The following is a 12,361-nucleotide window of genomic DNA, read 5'->3' as shown; positions in this document are numbered from 1 at the left end:
AAAATTAGCACCAGAACAATAACCACAAAGGTTCCTCAAAACCTCAAAGGCAACAGAAAAAAGACAAATAAAGAAAAAGGTGCAGAACTGTTTGCATCATGTCAATCACAGATGAGGCCATCGCTGTTCACTTCATTGTATCTCTCCAACCACATCTCCCTTCCTCCTCCCATCGCAACTTCTTTCTATGTCCGTCTCTGGAAAAACCTCTCCCCTCCAGACACTTACAAATACACTTTGAAATTCTCAACTGTCTAGCCATTGGCCCTCCATTCACCACAACACTTCAGCAGCTACCGATGTGCTCAATCACACACTCCCCTTCCACCTTTGATACCCTTGTCCCCATTAAAACCATTACTCTCTTTCACTCTGATCGTTCCCCCTGGTACGGCTCTCATCTTCACTCCCTTAAGTCATAAGAACATAAGAACATAAGAAATAAGAGCAGGAGTAGGTCATTTGGCCCCTCAAGCCTGCTCGGCCATTCAGTAAGATCATGGTTGATCTGATCATGGACTCAGCTCCACTTCCCTGCCTGCTCCCCATAACTCTTTACTCCCTTATCTCTCAAAAATCTGTCTATCTCTGCCTTATTCAATAACCCAATTTCCACAGCTCTCTGGGGCGGAGAATTCCACAGATTTACAACCCTCTGAGAGAAGAAATTTCTCCTCATCTCAGTTTTAAATGGGCGTCCCCTTATTCTAAGACTAGTTTTAGTTTCCCCTATGAGTGGAAATATCCTCTCTGCATCCACCTTGTCGAGCCCCCTCATTATCTTACAAGTTTCAATAAGATCACCTCTCATTCTTCTGAACTCCAATGTGTGCAGGCCCAACCTACTCAACCAATCATCATAAGTCAACCCCTCATCTCCAGAATCAACCTAGTGAACCTTCTCAGAACAGCCTCCAAATCAAATATATCCTTCCTTAAATACGGAGACTAAAACTGTATGCAGTACTCCAGGTGTGGCCTCACCAATACCCTTCACAGTTGTAGCAGGACGTCTCTGGTTTTATACTCCACCCACCCTTGCAATAAAGGCCAACATTCCATTTGCTTTCCTGATTACTTGATGTACCTGCATACTAACTTTTTGTGTTTTATGTACAAGGACCCCCAGATCCCTGTGTACCTCAGCATTTTGTAATCTCTCTCCATTTAAATAATAATTAGCTTTTTTATTTTTCTTACCAAAGTGGATACCTCACATTTTCCCACATTATACTCCATCTGCCAAATTTTTGCTCACTTAACCTGTCTATATCCCTTTGTAGATTTTTTGTGTCCCCCTCACAATTTGCTTTCCTACCCATTTTTGTATCATCAGCAAACTTGGCTACATTACACTTGGTGCCTTCGTCCAAGTCATTAATATAAATTGTAAATAGTTGAGGCCCCAACATCAATCCCTGCAGTACCCCACTAGTCGCTGATTGCCAACCGGAAAATGACCCATTTATCCCGACTCTCTGTTTTCTGTTAGTTAGCCAATCCTCTATCCATGCTAATATATTACTCCTCACCCCGTAAGCTTTTATCTTGTGCAGTAACTGGGAGCCAATGTAGGAATGCAGACTTGGGGGCCAAAATTTCCCTTTTTTTAAGAGCGTGGTAATGGGGCGCTAAGGCCTTTCTGACAGGGAACACGCGGAGGGCACGACACATCTGTAATTGATCCTGGGCCGGGGGCGGCGGAAACCACGCCCCAACTTTCCGCCCTGCCTGACACTATGACTCCTTGTTGTCCGCGCACCGACCCCTTATCGACCGGCGCTGACCGCTTTTCTGCCCCGCGGGGCAAATTGCTCCATGGGCGTGCAGCAACTGCTGGTCGGTGCCACTGACAGCTTCACAAGGTGGGAAGATGCAAGTGGCTGGCCGGTGCGGCCGCCTTTAAAGGGGAGGGCGCACTGTCGTGGCTGCCACTTTTAATTGTCGGCTGCAGGTTCTGGTGGCGCAATGGATGTCTCACCTGGCCTCACAGCAGCCCTCCCCCTTAAGTGAAGGGGAAGGACGTTGTGACACATCAGAGTTGCGCGTACATGCTCAGCACAGTGCCAAATGACACTGCCTGCCTTCTGCTCCACTCCCGACTCTCATCCACCCCTTTGCCACCCCCAACACTGCCCTGTTAATTTTTATACACAAAAGGGCCGAAGTTCCCTCCAATCTCCGTCCCATCTGTCCTGGCGGTAATTCATCATTTAATTCGAATTATCTGCCCCAAATGGGGCGGAGGGCAATTACCAGCCCTTGATGTTTATGGCAGACAACTGGTTTAACCATTCATTGCCAGATCTGAGTTATTTTTTTTCCGTTCCTGTGATGTGAACGTAGGTGGCAAGACCGGCATTTATTTCCCAACTCTAATTGCCCTTGAGAAGGTGGTGGTGAGCCACCTGTTTGAACTGCTGCTATCTGTGTGATAAAGGTACACCCATAGTACTGTTAGGCGGGGGAGAAGGGGGGGCATTCCAGGATTTTGACCCAGCAATAATGAAGGAACGGTGTGTAACTTGGAGGAAAACTTGCACCTGCTGCCCTTGTCCTTCTCGGTGATAGAGGTCACAGGTTTGGGAGGTGCTTTCAAAGAAACCTTAAAGAGTTGCTGCAGTCCATCTTGTAGATGGTAGACACTGCACCCACAATGAATGTTTAAGGTGGTGGATGGGGAGCCAATCAAGCAGGCTGCTTTGTCCTGGATGGTGTTGAGCTTCTTGACTGTTGTTGGAGCTGCACTCATCCAGGCAAGTGGGGAGTATTCCATCACACTCCTGACTTGTGCCTTGTAGATGTGGAAAGGCTTTGGGGAATCAGGAGGTGAGACACTTACCGCAGAATACCCAGCCTCTGACCTGCTCTTGTGGCTAAAGTATTTATGTGGATGGTCCAGTTAAATTTCTGGTCAATGATGACCCCCAGGATATTGATGGTGGGGGATTTGATTGTATAGCGTTGAATGTCAAGGGGCGGTGGTTAGACTCTCGTTGGTTGGAGATAGTCATTGCCTGGCACTTGCGTGGCGTGAATCTTACATGCCAGTTATTAGTTCAAGCCTGAATGTTGTCCAGGTCTTGTTGCATTCTGGCATGGACTGCTTCATTATCTGAGGAGTTATGAATGGAACTGAACACTGTGCAATCATCAGCGAACATTCCCACTTTTGACCTTATGATGGAGAGATGGTCATTGATGAAGCAGCTGAAGATGGTTGGGCCTAGGGCACTGCCCTGAGGAACTCCTGCAACGATGTCCTGAGGCTGAGATGCTTGGCCTCCCAACATCCAGAACTATCTTACTTTGTACTAGGTATGACTCCAGCCAGTGGAGAGTTTTCCCCCTAATTCTCATTGTCTTCAATTTTAATAGGGCTCCTTGATGCCACATTTGATCAAATGCTTCCCTGATGTCAAAGGCAGTCACTCTAGCCTCACCTCTGGAATTCAGCGATTTTGTCCATGTTTGGACCAAGGCTGTAATGAGGTCTGTAGCCAAGTGGTCCTGGTGGAACCCAAACTGAATATCGTTGAGCAGGTTATTGGTGAGTAAGTGCTGCTTGATAGCACTGTTGGCCACACCTTCCATCACTTTGCTGATGATTGAGAGTAGACTGATGGGGTGGTAATTGGCCGGATTGGATTTATCCTGCTTTTTGTGAACAGGATATACCTGGGCAGTTTTCCACATTGGCAGATAGATGCCAGTGCTGTAGCTGTACTGGAACAGCTTAGCTAGAGGCGCAGCTAGTTCTGGAGCACACGTTTTCAGCACAACAGCCGGGATGTTGTCGGGGTCCATAGCCTTTGCTATATCCAGTGTGCTCAGCCGTTTCTTGATATCATGTGGAGTAAATTGAAATGGCTGAAGATTGACTTCTGTGATGGTGGGGACCTCAGGAGGAGGCCAAGATGGATCATCCACTCGACACTTCTGGCTGAAGGTAGTTGCAAATGCTTCTGCCCTGTCTTTTGCATTCGCGTGCTGGGCTCTGCTATCATTGAGGATGGAGATATTCATAGGGTCTTCTCCTCCCACTGGTTGTTTAATTGTCCACCATCATTCACGACTGTATGTGGCAGGATAGCAGAACTTTGATCTGATCCGTTGATTGAGGGATCGCTTAGCTTTGTCTATGGCATGCTGCTTCTGCTGTTTATCATGCATGTGTTGCAGCTTCTGAGTTTGGCACCTCATTTTTAGGTATGCTTGGTGCGGCTCCTGGCATGCTTTTCTGCACTCCTCATTGAACCAGGGTTGGTCGCCTGGCTTGATGGTAATGGTAGAGTGAGGGATATGTCGGCCAAGATGTTACAGACTGTGGTGGAATACAATTCTGCTGCTGCTGATGGCCCACAGCGCCTCATGGATGTCCAGTTTTGAGCTGCTAGATCTGTTCTGAATCTATCCCATTTAGCATGGTGGTAGTGCCACACAACACGATGGAGGGTATCTTCAGTGTGAAGATGGGATTTAATTTACACAAGTGTGGGTATTACTTCTCCCAATGCTGTCCTGGTTAGGTGCATCTGTGGCAGGTAGGTTGGTGAGGATGAAGTCAAGTAGGTTTTTTCCTCGTGTTGGTTCTCTTACCACTTTCTGCAGGCCCAGTCTGACAGCTATATCCTTCAGGACTCAGCCAGTAGTGGTGTTACCGATCCACTCTTGGAGATGGACATTGAAGTCTCCCACCCAGAGTACATTCTGCGCCCTTGCTACCCTCATTGCTTCTTCTAAGTGGTGTTCAACATGGAGGAGGACTGATTCATCAGCTGATGGGGGCAGTAGGTGATAATCAGCAGGAGGTTTTCTTCCCATGCTTGACCTGAAGCCATGAGACTTCATGGGGTCCGGAGTCAATGTTGAGGATGCCCAGGGCCACATCTCCCCCACTGTGCCATAGGTAGGATGTTTTATGTTGATGTTTTTTGAGTTTGTTGCACTAAAGAAGAACATATACTTATTTTGTGATGTTATTCAGAAAGAATGCACTGAATTTGTGCTCACTTATTTTGTGTGTACTTATTCAATTGTGACTTGATGGTCTGATGTGATGTTCTAGCTTAAAGGATTTGTCATTTATTTGGAGGTGGAAGATGAGAAATTATGACAGTGGTGACAAAGGTAGAGTAAGTGAAAAATCTTCATTAGTATGTTGAGTTCTGATGACTCTTGCAATGGCTGATACTGCCGGACCATCAGGTTACAGGCTGGACCACACAAAACACTATAGGGTCCTTGATATGTCCTTACTATACAGGATAAATGCACACAAGGCCCATACTTGAGAGAAGGTCACTCTGTGACCAGTTACCTTTATTACCAAGACCTCAAGTGATGAAGGTGGGTGGAGCTTCCCCTTTTATAACTGAAAGTCCAGGTTAGGAGTGTCTCCCACAAGTTCACCCCTTGTGGTCAATGTTCTCAAGGTGTACAACTTAAGTCAGCTTTTACATGGGTTACAATGATAGTTGAATACATGACATCACCTCCCGCCAAAGTCTTATTGGGATCACAGGTTAAGTCTCTCTGGTGGTTTACGCTCCCTTGTAGAGCGCCTGAGTTGGGGCTCCGGTTGTTGGGCGCTGGCCTGAGTGTCTGCTGTTTGCGGTGCCTCAGGCTTGTCCAGACTGCCCATAGTGACTGGGCTCTCCTCCACTTGGTTCCGGTGTTTGGTCATCTGTGGAGGAGTGAACTCTACATCGTGTTCTTCCTCTGCTTCTTCTATGGGGTTGCTGAACCTCCTTTTAGTTTGATCCACATGTTTGCGGCAGATTTGTTCATTGGTAAGTTTAACTACCAAAACCCTATTCCCCTCTTTGGCAATCACAGTGTCTGCAAGCCATTTGCAGCGTAATTAAGGACAAAAACAGGGTCATTGACATCACTACATCGTGCCCTCGCATTCCTGTTATAGTAGTCACATTGTGACTGACGCCTGCTCTCAACGATTTCTTTCATAGTAGGGTGTATAAGGGATAACCTAGTTTTGAGCGTCCTTTTCATTAGCAGCTCTGAGGGTGGAACCCCTGTGAGCAAGTGTGGTCGGGATCTATTGGCCAACAGGAGGCGTGATAAGTGGCTTTGTAGGGAACCCCCTTGGATTCTGAGCATCCCCTGTTTGATTATCTGCACTGCTCATTCCGCCTAGCCGTTTGAGGCCGGCTTGGACGGTGCTGTTCTGACATGGTTGATTCCATTGCCTGCAATGAAGTCCTGGAATTCAGTGCTTGTGAAGCATGGGCCATTGTCGCTGACCAAGACATCCGGTAGACCATGGGCGGCGAACATTGCCCATAGACTTTCTACCGTGGCAGAGGATATGCTTGAATTTAAAATGGTACACTCAATCCATTTGGAGTAGGCGTCTACTACAACCAAAAACATTTTTCCCATGAAAGGACCTGCGTAATCCACATGGATGTGTGACCATGGCTTGGCGGACCAGGACCAGAGGCTAAGGGAGACTTCCCTGGGTGCGTTGCCTAGCTGAGCACACGTGTTGCACCTGTGAACACAAAGTTCCAGGTCTGCATCTATCCCTGGCCACCAAACGTGTAACCTGGCAATTGCCTTCATCATGACAATGCCCGGGTGCTCATTGTGAAGTTCTCTGATAAACACCTCTCTGCCCATCTGGGGCATGACTACTCGGTTTCCCCACAGTAGGCAATCGGCCTGAATAGAGAGTTCATCCTTGCGCCTATGAAACAGTTTAAATTCCTCAGGGCATGCCCCGTACGTGGCTGCTCAGTCCCCATTCAGGACACATTTCTTAACTAAAGACAGTAGCGGGTCTTTATTTGTCCAGACTTTAATCTGATGGGCTGTCACAGGTGAGCCTTCGCTTTCGAAAGCTTCAACAGCCATGACCATCTCAGCATCATGCTCAGTTGCCCCTTCAGTGGTGGCTAGTGGGAGCCTGCTGAGTGCATCGGCGCAGTTTTCAGTGCCCAGTCTGTGCCGAATTGCGTAGTCATAGGTGGCTAACTTAAGTGCCCACCTCTGTATGCGGGCCGATGCATTCGTATTTATGGCCTTGTTGTCGGCCAAAAGGGACATTAGGGGTTTGTGATCTCTCTCCAGCTCAAATTTCCTGCCAAACAGGTACAGGTACATTTTTTTTACTGCATATACACATGTTAGCGCTTCCTTTCCTACCATCCCGTAACCCCTTTCTGCCTGGGACAGACTTCTGGAGGCATAAGCTACCGGCTGTAACTGGCCATTGGCATTCACATGCTGCAACACACACCCGACCCCATAGGACGACGCATCGCACGTTAACACAAGTTTCTTACACGGGTCATATAACGTTAACAATTTGTTGGAGCATAACAAATTGCGTGCTCTATCAAAAGCCCTTTCCTGGCTGTCCCCCCAGACCCAATTGCGACCTTTGCTTAGGAGCATGTGTAGTGGCTCTAACAGCGTGCTCAATTTGGGAAGAAAGTTACCAAAATAGTTCAGGAGCCCCAGGAATGAACGCAGCTCCGTTGTGTTGCGGGGTCTGGGTGCTCTCTGGATCGCTTCCGTTTTGGACGCAGTAGGTCTGATCCCGTCTGCTGCTACCCTCCTCCCCAGGAATTCTACCTCTGGAGCTAAGAAGACGCACTTCGCCTTTTTCAGTCACAGCCCTACCCGGTCCAGTCTGCGTAGCACCTCTTCCAGGTTGTGGAGGTGTTCTTCAGTATCGCGAGCCATGATGAGGATGTCGTCTTGAAAAACCACCATCCTTGGAATCGACTTGAGGAGGCTTTCCATATTTTGCTGAAAGATCACGGCGGCCGAACGAATCCCGAACGGACATCTGTTATACTCAAACAACCCCTTGTGTGTTGTGATGGTGGTCAGCTTCTTTGACTCACTCGCCAGCTCCTGGGTCATGTAAGCTGAGGTCAGGTCCAATTTTGAAAAAAGTTTGCCACCGGACAGTGTCACAAAGAGGTCCTGCGCTCTCGGTAGCGGATACTGGTCTTGGAGTGACACCCGATTGATGGTGGCCTTGTAATCACCACATATCCTGACTGACCCATCCGCCTTGAGCACCGGCACGATCGGGCTCGCCCAGTCACTGAATTCGACTGGCGAAATGATGCCTTCTCTCAACAGGCGGTCCAATTCGCATTCTATCTTTTCCCGCATCACGTACGGCACCGCTCTGGCCTTGTAGTCTACTGGCCTGGCGTCCGGGTTTATGTGGATCACTACCTTGGCCCCCATGAAAGTGCCGATGCCGGGTTGAAATAATGAGTCAAATTTGTCCAGGATCTGTGAGCATGATACTCGCTCCACAGAAGAAATTGCATTGACATCGCCCCATTTCCAGTTCATGACAGCAAGCCAACTCCTCCCCAGTAGTGCGGGACCATCCCCCGGGACAATCCAGAGTGGCAACCTGTTCTCCGAATCTTTGTGGGTCACGACTACCGTGGCGCTGCCTCGCACCGGAATGATCTCCTTTGTGTATGTCCGTAACTGTGCGTCAATCGGCACTAATTTTGGCCTCCTGGTCTTGGACACCCACAACCTTTTGAACTGTTTGATACTCATCAGGGACTGGCTGGCCCCGTGTCTAGCTTCATTAATACTGGGATGCCATTGAGGAGCACTTTCATCATTATCGGTGGCGTTCTGGTATATGAACTGTATATGTGTTCCACATGAACTCGCTGAACTTCAGCTTCCAGCGATTTCCCCCAGTATTCATTTGGCCTCGTAGGGCTTACATCGGGCCTGTCCTCCTCGTACATCAACCTGGCTGCAGGCTTCCTGCACATGCGCGGCAAGTGACCGCTGACGTTGCAGTTTCTGCAGGTATATTGCTGATACCTGCAAGCTGTGGCTGGGTGTTTGCCTCCACACCTCCAGCCTGAGCTGGAGGCCCCATTGTTGGAAACAAAAGGTCCATTACCAGTCGATCATCTCTGACTGTCTCTGTGACTGTCCTTAAGCACACCATTAACAGGTGTTGATGGCCCCATTACCGGCCGCATTGTCCATTGCGATGGCATGAATCACTGTTCAGCTAGCCATTGTGTTGAATTCCCCCTTTGGGTTCGACTACATGCTGGGGCATGTCTGATTGCCCTTGTCTGCCTAGAGAACTGTGTGCCGCGTTAACAATGTTGACTCCCTGGTCGTTTGCCGCATTTGAGCCAAGATTTTTGTCATACATCATTCTGGTCTCTTCCTCCCCTGAGATAAATGTCTGGGCTATCAGAGCCGCTGCTTCCAAGGTCAAGTCTTTGGACTCAATCAGTTTCCTGAAAACCCCAGCGTGCCCGATGCCCTCAATAAAAAAGTTTCGCAGCATCTCCACTTTGCATGCATCTGGGAACTTACATAGGCTCGCCAGTCGCCGGAGATCTGCCACGAAGTCTGGAACGCTTTGCCCTTCTTACCGCCGGTGCGTATAAAACCGGTGTCTCGCCATGTGCATGCTGTTTGCCGGTTTAAGGTAATTTTTTGAGGATGTTTCCAGTAGAGTGGACAAGGGAGAACCAGTTGATGTGGTACATTTGGACTTTCAGAAGGCTTTCGACAAGGTCCCACACAAGAGATTAATGTGCAAAGTTAAAGCACATGGGATTGGGGGTAGTGTGCTGACGTGGATTGAGAACTGGTTGTCAGACAGGAAGCAAAGAGTAGGAGTAAATGGGTACTTTTCAGAATGGCAGGCAGTGACTAGTGGGGTACCGCAAGGTTCTGTGCTGGGGCCCCAGCTGTTTACACTGTACATTAATGATTTAGAGGAGGGGATTAAATGTGGTATCTCCAAATTTGTGGATGACACTAAGTTGGGTGGCAGTGTGAGCTGCGAGGAGGATGCTATGAGTTTGCAGAGTGACTTGGATAGGTTAGGTGAGTGGGCAAATGCATGGCAGATGAAGTATAATGTGGATAAATGTGAGGTTATCCACTTTGGTGGTAAAAACAGAGAGACAGACTATTATCTGAATGGTGACAGATTAGGAAAAGGGGAGGTGCAACGAGACCTGGGTGTCATGGTACATCAGTAATTGAAGGTTGGCATGCAGGTACAGCAGGCGGTTATGAAAGCAAATGGCATGTTGGCCTTCATAGCGAGGGGATTTGAGTACAGGGGCAGGGAGGTGTTGCTACAGTTGTACAGGGCCTTGGTGAGGCCACACCTGGAGTATTGTGTACAGTTTTGGTCTCCTAACTTGAGGAAGGACATTCTTGCTATTGAGGGAGTGCAGCGAAGGTTCACCAGACTGATTCCCAGGATGGTGGGACTGACCTATCAAGAAAGACTGGATCAACTGGGCTTGTATTCACTGGAGTTCAGAAGAATGAGAGGGGACCTCATAGAAACGTTGAAAATTCTGACGGATTTAGACAGGTTAGATGCAGGAAGAATGTTCCCAATGTTGGGGAAGTCCAGAACCAGGGGTCACAGTCTAAGGATAAGGGGTAAGCCATTTAGGACCGAGATGAGGAGAAACTTCTTCACCCAGAGAGTGGTGAACCTGTGGAATTCTCTACCACAGAAAGTTATTGAGGCCAATTCACTAAATATATTCAAAAGGGAGTTAGATGAAGTCCTTACTACTGGGGGGATCAAAGGGTATGGTGAGAAAGCAGGAATGGGGTACTGAAGTTGCATGTTCAGCCATGAACTCATTGAATGGCGGTGCAGGCTGGAAGGGCCGAATGGCCTACTCCTGCACCTATTTTCTATGTTTCTATGTTTCTATGTTCCCCAATCAACTTACTGAGCTCTTCGAACGTCTTGTCCACCGGCTTCTCTGGCGCTAGAAGGTCCTTCATCAGGGAGTACATTCTGGATTCACAAACTATCAGGAGATGAGCCCTGCGTTTGTCGGCCGAATCCTGTCCCAACCATTCCTTAGTGACAAAACTTTGCTGTAGTCTCTCAATAAAGTTGTCCCAATCATCACCAACACAGTACCTCTCTTCTGTGCTGCTAGTGGCCATGCTCGCGTGGTTTAAATCCCAGTTTCTCGTCGCCAATGAAAGGTCCTTACTATACAGTATAAATGCACACGAGGCCCATACTTGAGAGAAGGTCACTCTGTGACCAGTTACATTTATTACCAAGACCTCAAGTGATGAAGGTGGGTGGAGCTTCCCCTTTTATACCTAAAAGTCCAGGTTAGGAGTGTCTCCCACAAGTTCACCCCTTGTAGTCAATGTTCTCAAGGTGTACAACTTAGGTCAGCTTTTACATGGGTTACAATGATAGTTGAATACCTGACAGTCCTGGTCACCTCTGCCAAAACTGTTCACTTTTTTAGGTTCATCCTGGAATGCAAAGATAATCCCCGGCCTCTCTTCTCCACTACAAACCATCTTCTTAATCGTCTCTGCCCTGCCTCTTTCACCCTCGCCTCCAACAACAAATGCGAGACGCTCATGGACTTCTTTGTCACTAAGATTGAGACCATCTCTTCAGCTGCCTCTGCCATTTCCCTCCCTTCCCTTATTCCACTGGACCAAACTTCTCCTAAGGCTCCCCCTTGTCCTAGCCACTCCTCATGCCCTCTCCGAACTCATCTTGTTCATGAGACCCACATCCTGCTCCCTCGACCCTATCAAACTACTAACCACCCAACTTCCCTTCCTGGTCCTCATGTTAGCTGACTTTGTTAACCGTTCGCCTCAGGTACTGTTCCCTTCCCATCAAATCTGTCTTCATCACCCCTCGCATCAAAAAAATCCACCCTTGACCCCCTCTGTCCTTGTAAATTGCTGCCCTGTCACCTTTCCTCTCCAAAGTCTTTGAATGTGTTGCTACCTCCCAAATCTATGTCTATCCTTCCCACAACTCCATGTTTGAATCCCTTCAAACCTGTTACTACCCCTGCCACAATACTGAAATGGCCATAGTCAAAGTCACAAATGGCATCCTCTGTGTGACCATGGTAAACTATTCCTCCTTATCCTGCTCAATCTGTCTTCAGCATTTGACATGGTTAGCCACACTATCTTCCTCCAACACCTCTCCTCTGTTGTCCAGCTCGGTGGGACTTCCTTCACCTGGTTCCATATTTACCTATCCAGTCATAGCCAGAGAATCACCTGCAACGGCTTCTCTTCCCGCTCCTGCACTGTTAACCTCTGGTGTCCGCCAAGAACCTATCCTTGGCCCCTGCTATTTCCCTGCAGTGACTTAATCCAAAAACACGATGTCAGGTTCTACATGTACGCTCAGGCTCTACCTCACCACCACTTCTCTCGATCCTCCACTGTCACTGATTTGCCACACTGCTTGTCCGACATCTAGTAATAGATAAGCAGAAATTTCCTCCAACCAAATATTGGAAAGACTGAAGCCATTGTCTTCAGTACCTGCCACAAACTCCGTTCC

The sequence above is a fragment of the Pristiophorus japonicus genome, chromosome 14 (genome assembly GCF_044704955.1).
Source record: "Pristiophorus japonicus isolate sPriJap1 chromosome 14, sPriJap1.hap1, whole genome shotgun sequence".
In the NCBI taxonomy this organism is placed as follows: domain Eukaryota; kingdom Metazoa; phylum Chordata; class Chondrichthyes; family Pristiophoridae; genus Pristiophorus; species Pristiophorus japonicus.
Note: the sequence above shows the minus strand (reverse complement) of the source record.